Source organism: Mirounga leonina, unplaced genomic scaffold (genome assembly GCF_011800145.1).
Source record: "Mirounga leonina isolate KUSES-001 unplaced genomic scaffold, KU_Mleo_1.0 Mir_85, whole genome shotgun sequence".
In the NCBI taxonomy this organism is placed as follows: domain Eukaryota; kingdom Metazoa; phylum Chordata; class Mammalia; order Carnivora; family Phocidae; genus Mirounga; species Mirounga leonina.
In genome coordinates, this window is record NW_023270829.1 from 170,638 (window position 1) to 183,861 (window position 13,224).

A 13,224-nucleotide genomic window follows, 5' to 3' on the forward strand; every position below is an offset into this window, starting at 1 on the left:
CACCCTCATTAGAGCATTTTAAATAGCAAAAGAGAAGGATTGACTGCTATAGCTTATCATTCCCCCTATCTGGTCTTTTCCCCGGAGATTCTTTCAGTATCCACCAATCCATCAATCTGAGATTTATAGCTAAGAATTCATGGTTTAAAGAAGAATAAATAACTTTCTGAAGGAGACTTGAGTTCACTAAAGAGAGATAGAAAAAAACAACCACCAATAGAAGAATCAATGCATCTTTCAAATGACCTATGAAAGCCTAGGTCCCTTGTAGAAACCTGTAAAGTGGAGGAGCCCATAAGAATGGCCTAGGCAATATCTGTGCTTTCAATGGAAAATTTAGAATAATTGGATGGTGCATAATAGCCTAACCATCAGCCACAAGGGCTTCTTGGCATGCAGATATAGAATAGTAAGAATCACTCAAGGAGGGGCGCCTGGGTGGCTCAGTCATTAGGCGTCTGCCTTCGGCTCAGGTCATGATCCCAGGGTCCTGGGATCAAGCCCCGCATCGGGCTCCCTGCTCAGCGGGAAGCCTGCTTCTCCCTCTCCCACTCCCCCTGCTTGTGTTCCCTCTCTCGCTGACTCTCTCTGTCAAATAAATAAATAAAATCTTTAAAAAAAAAAAAGAATCACTCAAGGAGGTTTAGAACCTTGCAAAGCATCACTGCAAAAGATAATTAATTTACTACCTATCCAATACAATCATATTGCCTCCCTCATAGGGTTATGTAGACTCATTCATTCTTTTTTTATTTTATTTTATTTATTTATGAGAGAGATTGAAAGAAAGAGAAAACACAAACAGGGGGAGGGACAGAGGGAGAAGCAGACTCTCCACTGAGCAAGGAGACCAACATGGGGCTTGATCCCAGCACCCTGGGATCATGACCGCAGCCAAAGGCAGCCACTTAACTGACTGAGCCACCCAGGCACCCCAGATTCATGCATTCTTGAAACAAATATTTATTGAGCACCTACCATATGCCAAGCACTATTCTAGGAGCTAAGGAAACATCAATGAACAAAACAGACAAAAATCTCTGCTCTTGTGTAACTTGCTTTATACTAAGGGGAGATAACGAGAAAAATGTTTGCAGAGGATGATAAGTGCTATGGGGAAAAATTAAGCAGGGAAAGGAAATTAAGTGAAATAATATATGTGCATAGCACAGTATAAGCATTTAAAGTATATTAAAGGGTTTTCCTTTCCATTTATGCAAGCTCTGAAAATTATTTCCTTGGTTTCAGGATTGGAGTTGAGAAATTATATTTCTTGGGAGAATATTAATCTTATCCCACTACTCCTGAGAAGTGAAATAATAATAACTTTCATTTATCAAATACTTTGTGCCAATAACATCACATAAAAGTACTTCATTTCATCCTATAAAATGGATATTCTCCCCATTTTATATATGGGTAAAATGACACTCTAGAAAACTCAAGATCATAGGTCTAATAATTTTATGTTAGAGCTAAAATTCAAAGGTAAATACACCTAGCTCCAAAATCCACCCTCCTGGGCTCTGTTCTTATTTAGTGATTAGGTTTAGGGTATCAGCAGATAGCATGATTCAAGAAGGGAGATCTGGCTATTGCTTCCATGGGACCAATTGCCTCTGTCCACCTCCCCTACCACTAATCTCCTGCACAGAGAGTATCAGTCTATATACATATGTGTAAATTTTCGGATTTTAGGATTCCAAAACCCAAAATGGAAACCCTCATTTGGTGCAAATTATTGTAAAAAATCACTTTAGGTTTGGTAATATGACATTTCCATCACCATCTGAAGTTCTAGACTATCTTTGAAAAGGGACATTTTGTTTTCTCCTCAAGCTGGTTGACAGGACTCATTTTACTACTTGTTTAGGTTTTTTAATCCTATGTGGTGTTTACACAAGGATAGTGTTAAATCTAACATGTAAGAACCAGAGAAAAACAGCAACAAAGATCATGATTTTTGTCATATTCTTAAAGAATAAAAAAAAAAATGAAAATAAAATGTGGGCTTATTCACAATAAGCCTAATAATATTAACCAGAGCAAAGAACAAAAGGAAAAACCCTCTAAATAACAAATAACATGGTGAAACATGTCTCTTCCTAAGCTGGTTATGTTACCTTTTTCTTGGTCCTCTGCCTCTTAGCCTATTTCCTTTTCAGGTTAATTAGCCAAAATTCAAATGTTTACAAGCCATGTTATCAATTATTTATTACTAAGTTAGTGAAAACCATATATCTCAATTCACCAGTCTAATTCTTTGTTAGTTCTCGAAGCAATCATTACTTCTCTGAGCCAGTTTTAGAGGTTGTTTTTATTTGTTGCCTGTATTCTCAGATCTGTCCTTTCTCTTCAAGCAGCCGCTCCGCTGAGACAGGTCTTCCCCTAGAGTGTCCGAGAAGCTATGTGCCCCTCCCGGTCGAGGCCGAGGAAAGATGCATTGCTGTGGGAACTTGCTGTGGTGTCCGCCTTCTTTCTCACCAGCCCCTCCCTCCTTATTTTCCTTTATTTTCAATTGAAAATGCAATGTAAGAATAACACTGACGAACAAATTTTTTTAAAACTACATCCGCACACCTGTTTTCATTTTTGCATATAGTCTTCTACGACACAAGGGCCTGCTATTTCGGCTATTTCCAGTTGATGCCACACAGACTGCCTACAAGGGTGGCTAACATACATTTTAAAGAGTCATTCCCTTTTACTTCACACACACACAAAAAAACAAAAAACAGGTTAAATGGAGTGCAATATATGAATTAACTACTAAAGCTAAATGTAAGCAGATTACCTCACAAGGGGAGCTGCAGTGTCACTTGGTGTTAGAAGGGCTATTTTTTTTTTTTTTAATATTTTATTTATTTATTTGAGAGAGAGAGCACATGAGAGGGGGGGAGGGTCAGAGGGAGAAGCAGACCCCCTGCCGAGCAGGGAGCCCGATGCGGGACTCGATCCCGGGACTCCAGGATCATGACCTGAGCCGAAGGCAGTCGCCTAACCAACTGAGCCACCCAGGCGCCCAGAAGGGCTATTTTTATGCTAATGTAACGGGAATACACTGTGGCAGGGGAGCTAGGAACCTGGGGGGCTGCTGGTAGAGAGGATTATGGTGGGTCCAGAGCTATCCCAGAAGGTGACAGTGGTAAGAGAGAGACTGGTGGGATAGAAACGAACTATGAGCACTAAGAATTGAAAGAGCTGAATTAAAATGAAAAAGTAAAGAAAAAAAAAAAGAATTGAAAGAGCTGAGAGAGGTACAAAACAATGATTTTGAGTGGGCTAAAGTAAGGAGTTATTTAAGAAAAAACATTTAAGGGCACCTGGGTGGCTCAGTCAGTTAAACGTCTGCCTTCGGCTCAGGTCATGATCTCAGGGTCCTGGGATCGAGCCCCGCATCGGGCTCCCTGCTCAGCGGGAAGCCTGCTTCTCCCTCTCCCGCTCCCCCTGCTTGTGTTCCCTCTCTCCCTGTCTCGCTCTGTCAAATAAATAAATAAAATCTTAAAAAAAAAAAAAAAAAAAAGAAGTATACATCTCACTGGTACCTGAGTGGCTCAGTCGGTTAAGCGTCTGCCTTCGGCTCAGGTCATGGTCCCAGGGTCCTGGGATCAAGTCCCGCATCGGGCTCCCTGCTCAGCGGGGAGTCTGCTTCTCCCTCTCCCTCTGCCCCTCCCCCAACTTGCGTGCACACACTGCGCACCTGCTCTCTCTCTCTCAAATAAATAAATAAATAAAGTCTTAAAAAGAAAAAGGAAAAAAAAATTAAATCAAGGAATTGAATGAAAAGAACAAAAAATGAGGGCAGCCTCGGACATGCCTGGAGCTCCATCTCAGGGTACCTCCCACGCAAGGGAAGAACTAGTCAGGACTGTCTGCAAGCAGAGCACTGACAACAGGATGTTAAATCTATAACAAGCTCTCCAAGTAACAGACACGTGCGTGCCTTTGGTTGTCCTAATTTGTAAAGTGTTTGTTCCTTCAGCACATGATCTTATACAGGGTAGATGTCTGACGCGTTTGTTGATAGCTGCAGAGCGAAATTATCTAACGCAGCTGGTTTTACGGCTTGTACGATGGTGGCCACGGTAGGCATTAGGATTGTTACAGGGTAAGTGGTAAGGCCATGAGTCCTTGGGGCTTGATCCTTAGAGAAGACTCCAACACCCCCAGTCCTCTAAGCAAAGGCAAGAGCCCCTTATGTATCTGTCAGGTTCTAGTTTACTTTCCTCCAGCCAAAAAAAAAAAAAAAGAAAGTTATCTTTTTCCTGTGCAGCAAGTGCCATCCTTCATTCGTATTAATTCTCTAACAATTCTCTGCACATCTGTAGATTAATACAGCCACTTCGCACCATAACATGAAGGGTCAGAAGGCTTCACATAATATAAGGTTCAAGAGTCTGTCACCAGCATCTCATTATTACGAAGTAATGGTGGATCTAGACTTACAACCATTAGCATGGCTAGAACTGCCTTGTTAGGGAAGGGTTCATTATAAATATTGACTGTAATTCCCTTTTTAATTAAAAAAAAAATGTGAGCTCTTCTTGCAGTAGTATAACCTCAAATTATAGGCCCCCAGTCTCCTGGAGAGAGAATATTAAAAAAGGATAATGTTAAAAAAAAAAAAAAAAGCCAGCATAAAAATGTTGTATAATTCAAATGAGAGTTAAACAAAGAAGTGATAAAAGTAATCAAGGAGTAAACAAAGGGCGGGAGAATAAATACAAACAATGAACCACAGCATGGTTAATTAGCTTGCTTTGCAGATGTGATTTCTCCCTTGAAAGCAATGGTAATGACAAACAAGCCTAACTTACCAAATATCTTCAGGTATAATGTAATATGTCCCCCACTGCCTATAAAAGAAACGCCACTGAATTACTGTGCATGGCACTGAATTTACCATGGATGCCTCTAAGTTACGATGTATGGGGTCTTTGCTCTGGGTTGTTTTGACAATGGTACTTTAGTTATTTTAAGCTCTACAATTTCTGTTTGAATTATTCCAGAGCAGAGGTCTCAAACTCAAGTATCTGCAGGGCTCAGGCAGTAGCAGCTGGGGGTAAATGGATGGGACTGGTGGGCAGACCCTGATGAACTGGAGAATACTGCTATGTCAACTCTTGCCAAGTGAGCCACATCACCTAATTCTTAAAGAGAAGCTTGGAATTCAAATTTGTATGTCAACTTTTTTATATCAAAATGGCCACACAGGACTGGCTACATAATTTGCAGGGTCCAGTGTAAACTGTAAACACAGAACCCCTTGCTCAAAAATTATTAAGGGGGCACCTGGGTGGCTCAGTTGGTTAAACGCCAACTCTTGATTTTGGCTCAGGATATGATCTTTGGATTCTGGGATCGAGCCCCTCGTCAGGAGTCATGCTCATAGGGGAGTCTGCTTGAGGATTCTCTCTCTCTCTAATAGATAAATAAATCTTTAAAAAAATTATTAAGAATTTCAAGATGGGGGCGCCTGGGTTGCTCAGTCGTTAAGCAACTGCCTTCGGTTCAGGTCATGATCCCGGGGTCCTGGGATCGAGCCCCGCATCGGGCTCCTTGCTCAGCGGGAAGCCTGCTTCTCCCTCCCCCACTCCCCCTGCTTGTGTTCCCTCTCTCGCTGTCTCTCTCTGTCAAATAAATAAATAAAATCTTTAAAAAAAAAAAAAAAAAAGAATTTCAAGATGAGGGGGGCTGTCTGGGTGGCTCAGTTGGTTGAGCCTCCGACTCTTGATTTCAGCTCAGGTCATGATCTCAGGGTTGTGGGATTGAGCCCTGTATCAGGCTGCACTCAGCAGGGAGTCCGCTTGAGATTCTCTCTCTCCCTCTGCCCCTTCCCACTTGCATGCATGTGTGCACTCTCTCACCCCCTCTCTCTCTCAAATAATAAATCTTAAAAAAAAGATTTAAAAAGATTTTTTAAAAAAAGGATTTCAAGATGCCCCTCCCCCCAAAAAAGAAGAAAAAAAAAGAAAAGAATTTCAAGATGATGACAGCAGAACATTAAATCCAGTGTGGACCCTTCTTAGCACAGGCCCTATGTAAGCACAGGTTGCAAGGCCAGGAAGCCTGACCTGGAAGTATATAAAAGAAGCTGCAAGCCACGTTCTGCCCATGAATTATCTGGCTTAAGACCCTGTTCTAAAGATTCCACATTCTCTCCCCATTTGTTTTTGTGACTCAAAGCACCCAGCTTCAAGGTGGCTGGAAGAGTCTGAAGCATGACCTCTTGCTGAAAAACAGACAAAAACATTGCTGATGGCTTACGAGGGAAACAAAGTCTCTCCTTTGTCCTCACCAAGTCTTAAAACCAGCTGGGGGATCCACCTACTGATAGGTATATGCTTTCGGAGAAAAAATCTTTTTCCTTACGTATCCAAAATACCTAAAAGTCTATTGCAATGACCAAAGTCCTGTAAGAAAAGTGATATTCCCCTGAAAATCCTTCCCACTCATGGCCCACTTACAGAGTTAGTATCTGCAATTGCCATCAAAGAATAGTAGTCAATCTCCAAGTGATGGCCACAAATCAGACACACCTTATATATGTATGGATATGTACCTGAAAATTTTCAGGAAGTTTTATGAAATCACAATCATAGTTTTAAATCCATGAGATAGTATAATTGTTTAAAGAAATGCTCCCCATTTAAAGTGCTGTGTGTAAGGCATTCTAGGAGGCATGGACAGGCTGCTCATGGCAGGAGGTGACTGGTGCTTGTGTCCATGTGCACATACCTCCACCTGCACACAGCCTAAAACATTCAATTTCGAGGGCTCTCTGGACAGTGCTTAAAAGTGAGAAATATCTTTTAGGGGCGCCTGGGTGGCTCAGTTGGTTAAGCGTTCCACTCATGATTTTAGCTCAGGTCATGATCTCAGGGTCGTGAGCTTGAGCCTTGCATCGGGCTCCCCGCTTGAGATTCTCTCTCTTCCTCTCCCTTTGCCCCGCCCCCTGCTTGCACTCTCTCTCTAAATAAACAAAACTTTTTTTTAAAAAAGTGAGAAATATCTTTTATAAAAATGAAAAAAATCTCTCCTTAACTGATCTGTCATATACATTTCATATTTCCATATGTCAGGTTCATGTCAATTGAGAAAGACATGTATTTTTTGGTTGATTACAATTATACTTCCCAAAACAGCTTATACCAACAAAAGGCTAATTGCGATATATGTTTTGTCTATACCCAGCACTATTCTAATCCAAACCCAAACAGGGAAAAAAAAAAAAGTTATCATTTGACGCAGTGATTTTACCTCTACATGTAGACCATATACGCATATGCAGCTATACATATGTGTAGAAATAATGGGTTTATCTATTAGCAAGTGGAACAGAACTAAATAGAAATAGTAGTACTATAGTACCAGAGAGAATAAATTATTCCACTATAAATTTTTTTTTTTTTTTTTGACAGAGAGAGACACAGCGAGAGAGGGAACACAAGCAGGGGGAGTGGGAGAGGGAGAAGCAGGCTTCCTGCGGAGCAAGGAGCCAGATGTGGGGCTCCATCCCAGGACCCTGGGATCATGACCTGAGCTGAAGGCAGACGCTAAACGACTGAGCCACCCAGGCACCCCCCACTATAAATTTATTGTTTATCTTTGTCTCCCCCTCTAGAATGTAATGGGGGAAGAGATTTGCATCTGTCTTGTTTACTGCTATGTTCCCTGACATTGCCCGGCACAGAGTAGATACTCAGTAATACTTGTTGAATTGAACTGAATCCATAGGATCAAAACAAATTATAACTCACTGATTCTAGAAATGGAAATAGGAGGAAATCAGACACACGTAGCAGGTCTACCAACTTCCCTAACTTCCACTGCCTTTTTTATTCCCTAATTAATAATCTAACTCATGTAGTCACTGTACCCAGTAACTCTACTGCTTTCATATCAGCCTCTCATTTCTCTAGCTCACGCAGACACAAGCTTGGGCCTCCTTGGAGCAAGCTGGGACAAAGGTTAACTTCTTCCCCGAACCTAGAAAAGGCTAATGAGCTCCGTGGAATGATATTTCTAAGTATTCACCATACCAGAATCAATATCAATGTGCTGTCAGTGTATGCATTAGCCCCATAGTCAAACAAAGAACAGCCCTCAGAGCCCACTAATGATGCTGGGCATGGAGAGCTGGGGATGGGCAAGATGATGCAGAGATGACTGTATCAGCTGTCCTCAAACACAAGGCTTCCAGGATGTTGCACAATCCCGGCATTCTGGTACTTTGTCAGAGATAGGCAGCATTTGGATTCAGCCACTGAGATACTCAGCAAAACAACTCTCTTTTGATCTTCTTGACCCAAGAGATGGATTTGGAGTACGCCTTCTGGCTGTGAGAGAACTCTTCTCTTCTATTCCTCACCTGGTATTACCAGGGAATGCAAATGTCTTAAAGTTAGCAGAGTACTATATATGTAGCTGATAAGACAGGTACAACAAACTTGATTCATTACTGACCTAGGTAAAACCTGCTTTTAGTACAATTCCATCATGTTCACACTCATTCATGTAGCATTTCCCATATGCAGATTCTGCTAGAAAGATGTGTCGAGCAAGGGCAGTGGCAAAAGTTCTGAGCATCAATTCCGCATTACTTAAATCTCTAGGATCAGACAAGGACCTCATCAAAATTCAAGCTCTTCCCTGCAGTAAAATTGTAGTTGGTGTCATAAATGGGATTTCATTCCACATGAGAAAATGTGAAATCTGATTTTCCAATTAGAATGAGAAGGGTGGGGTGAGTGTGATAGAGTAAAGATGACCGATCTGTATGGTATATACAGTTAAGATGTCGTAAAACTAAGACATGTGTGAGTAAGCATGTGGGCATCACAGTCAAATCACATTGGTTTGGAATCCTGACCCAATCACTTATTAACTATATGACCTTAGCGAAATTTGTTAACCTGGCAGAGACTTGGTTTCTGCGAAACATGAGTATCACTTAATCTTGTAAAGTGAAATTATCATTCTCTATCTCATAGTGTCATTATAAGGGCTAAGTAAGATATATACACGATGTTAGGTCCAGTGCCTGATACATAATAAGAACTAAATAAATGATAGCTGTGACTGTTATTTTGATTACTATTTTTATCACTCCCACAAATAATTAACTCCTTTGCAACTCTGTAATTCAGAAAAAAAAAAAAAAAGCCATAACCAAAAGCATGGAGGAGGTTAACTTCTTGCGAGGTTTCCATGGTGGAAACTTGGCCACATAGTAAATATGGTCTTGATGATCTTTCACTCATCACTGAGAAACAAAATTCTCTAAATTCTAGAAAGTTTCAGTGAAACACCACTAAATGCAGCCATAGAGCAATCTCTCCCTTCCCCCATACACACACACCCCCCCCCCCTCCCACCCCCTTGGGGATATATTAAAACTAAGGCAAGTGAACTAGCCTTAGCCAGTAATTAAGACACACAGCTAATCAGAGAGCAGCACGGGCTGTGGCCCTCTGCAAAGAAACCGAGCATTAGGATGACAGCTCCCATTACTAGGGCTTTGTTCTCCTGGAGCAAAAAGAGCACAAAAGCATAAAGTTGGAGAACTGTAACCGCATTTTGAATAGTTGCAGGGGGGTAGGGGGGAGTCACAGTTTCCTTGGAACAGAGAGGATAGTCCACCAGATAACTGCGTCAGCCCACACCCACCAGAGCCTTCCCCACCCTCAAAGCATGACTCCACTTTTTCTAACACTGCCCTTAAGGAATCTGGCTTCTGCGACTTCCAGTAATTGTACAAATCACCCATGATGAAGCAGCTAAACACACTGTTAGACAAAAGAAACAAAAATTAAGCAAATAGAAAACTCATTAAAATGCTGCCTTTGGTTATTTTTGCTCCTAACAATTCATGTTACCAAACAAGTCTTTCTTCATTGCTTTTCCTTGGAAGTAATACTTTAAAAGAATTCTAATGGGCACTGAGTGATTTTCTCCAGACTCATAATCCAGCAACTAGAACACTGTCCCCTCCCCCATCTCCATCTAGGACTCCTCCCTGTCACCTTAGAGCTTCTGACTTAGCTGCGTTCACACCCAGCAGTCCCAGCAAAGCTTTCTGTTCACATTATACAACAAAAAAGCAGGCAATGAACAATTCATGCTCCTAAGTGCTTGCAATAAAACAGGCTGAGCTGACCTCTCCCATCCCAAATAGCTGCATGTCAGTCACATAAGCTTAAAGGACAGAGAGTAGTATGTATGTGATGTGTATAAACAAACTAATTAAAATCTAAGGTCTCTCATTCCAGCTAGTGCCTAATGGGACCAATATGATCAAAAAAAAAAAAAAAAAAAAGAATCACTCCAAGCTGGCTAAAGGTATTGCTCTCCCTGCTTCTAGGATACATCTCTTTTAGGCTCAATAAACAGCCTAAAAGAAGAGGAACTTGGGGGTTGCCATTCTTTCCTATAAGACTTCTCAAATAAAAACTATCAACTCAGCAGCACTGAGCCAAAAGACCACTCCCTGATTCCAAGTGGACATATTGATCAACTGAACTGACATGTGCCTCCTCCTTTCTCTCTCTTAGTAGCAATCAGCTGCACCAGGAAAATCCATTTCATTTCCCAAAACAAAAGGCAACACACTGCTCCTTATCTGACATTGTCAGGCCACAGTTTTTAGGGGGAAAAATACACACACACACACACACACACAACGGAGATGCCTAAGAAATAGCTAAGAGTTGAAATGAACATGATACATGTTTATCTGGAGTTTCAGAATTGAGTTGAGGCTATGACTAAGCCCAGAGATCTGTATTCCCCACAGTCACTGAGAACCCTGTTATTTATTCATCTTACCGGATTCTGGCTAAAGTTAAGAGCAGCACCACGGGCACTTCCAGGGGCTCTCCTCAGCGTTACCCTTCACTGCAACTGCCGCAGAGAGCAGACTTGTTACAAGTCCACCTGCAAACAACTCCGGCTATTTTAGAGACTAGCTAGAGATGGGAAAATATCGTGGCAGGCTTTCAACTAACTATGAAGGACATGGGTTGAAGGACTACCATATAAATCAAAAGGCTCAAGTAATTTCATTTGGTTTGGGTCTTCGTGCTTTTAATAAATTCTGTGTTAAACATGCAAGAGATCCCCTTTCACATCAGGGTTATGTCAAATGCTTATTCAGCATTTGTTCCTTGCCATGAAGAAACTGAAACCTAAATGAGGTAAATACTAAATTTCATACTGTAAATCACTAAATATTTCAAAAATCACAAGAGCAAATAGGGGACCAATTAGCTCTGTCCCATAAAAAAAGAAATCTCTATCTTTACAATGCTGAAATACCGTGAACTCATTTGAGAGCCTACTTGGGATTTTGCAATAGAAATTATCTTATGTTTATGAAAAATTCTATGAGAACACCAAAAATAACAGGCAGAGATGGAGCAAGAATAATTCTATGTATTATGATTCCTCTATGACTCTTAACAGGCCTTTGTCTTAACCCAGCAGCCTGAAAAACAGATTTAGGTAAAACAGCCTTTTCTCTAGTCCATTTTAAGCAGACAACATCCCCCCCATCTCTGCCTTAGCAGACACCGACTAACCAACAAAACAGCCATGCAATTAAGGCCCAGACATTCAACACTCACCATCTCCTGCTCCCACCGTCTCCTTTTGATGTTTACAGCACATCTGTAGGATGCAATACTAGGAGATGCCTTGTTTGACCTGCTGCATGATGCTGTGACATCAGTTCAGATGATGCAGCTCATTATGGGAAAGACTGCTGTTGCTATGGCAACTGGGATGTGCTAGGAATCCTTGCTGCATTTCCAGTGGCGCCTGAGACAATACGGAAGCCCTGTAAGAAACAGACGATATGCAAAATGTAGACCAAAGGAAGAGGATCCCTCATTGGACTAAAATCCATAGATTTAAAAGGGATTTCCCTGAAGGCACATGTGGAAAAATAAAAATTACTTCCTACTTTGTTGTTACACATTTAGGAGAGAATAAGGTTGGGGGGGGGAGAGATAGAGATTTAGTACTGAGCAAATAAAAACAAATGCACAATGTTTTTCTGTTGGGCAATTTGATCACTTCTTCCTCTCTGGACAGCATTATGATAGCTTTTTAAAAGTTAATAAAAAGAATTTTTGTTCACTTGTCAAAAACCGAAAGAACAAAGCAGTGGGCAGGAAAAGAATTAAAAATGGAATATAAACAGCTAAGAAAGTGACTCTAACTCTAAAGTAAATAAGCTTTAATTCTGAAAACATGGGCAAACTCCCACCAATAAAGTCTGCCGTGATCATTTCCCCTGATGGACACCGACCCACAGGACCTTTCTTGTGCAGCAGAGCACTAGCTCTCACTTGAGCATGGACGGGGGCATGCAAGGAGGATCTAGGGCGCACACCACACCACTCTCAATTTCCAGGGGCCCATCCCTTGGTCTGCAGAGAACCTTTCCTACTCACAGCCAAAATGCAAATCTTTGGGGGGACCAAACCTGGTGGCTGGAACAAGTAACCAACCTGCTAGAACTTCTGAAGTCACTGACATTCCGAACACAGGGGCTCTGTTTTCCTCCCTTCAGGGCAATAAGACACACAGGAGGAAATTACTCACACCCCTCCCCCCACAAAAGCTGCAACTGTGTGAAAAGCTACATTTAAACAAGACACAGTGAGGTATTTCCCCAATGGATAAAAGAAAAGTGAATTTAAAGCAATCACTCTTTTCTAGTCCTGTGCAGAAACAAATATTATGTGGTAAGAATGGAGATGGTGGGGGGCGGGGAGATGGACAGAGCAGCCATTTCTTGCATATTTAATACTCTTAGACCATGGATTGAGATAGAATCAAGCTGAACTCCACCCACTCTATCTTCAAATTCTGGGGAAGAACAACATTCTAAAAGCCCAAAATCTAACAGGACAATTATGTTGTCCTCGCCAACTTGAGATTTTAAATGGCACTGTTAGCTAACTGCATGCGGGACGAGGAGATAGAATGGCAGAAGGAATTCAGGCAGTGCCCTGGTAAATAAGGGCTGAAGAAATTGCCTGAGAGGTGCCAAGATCCTAGCAGGGTGCACCATCAGCCATTCACAGAGCAACCCTACCCTGGAAAGGAAGCTAGGATTGTTCTTGTTTCACCTAATGAGGACTTGGGAGACCAAGTGCAAGAGGTTGAAGCTGCCTGCCCAAGTTACCCATGATCTCAGTCACTGACACCCACCCTTTA

At 41.6% G+C, this 13,224-nt stretch overlaps 1 long non-coding RNA gene across 3 annotated transcripts in view; it reads right to left on the reverse strand.

Moving 5' to 3' along the window:
- LOC118002901 overlaps positions 1-13,224 on the reverse strand; it is a 197,636-nt gene that overhangs the window by 95,513 nt on the left and 88,899 nt on the right. For all 3 annotated transcript variants that reach the window (XR_004677206.1, XR_004677208.1, XR_004677207.1), the window contains one exon: positions 11,625-11,836. This is a non-coding gene — a long non-coding RNA (uncharacterized LOC118002901). The remainder of the gene's footprint in view (positions 1-11,624; positions 11,837-13,224) is intronic.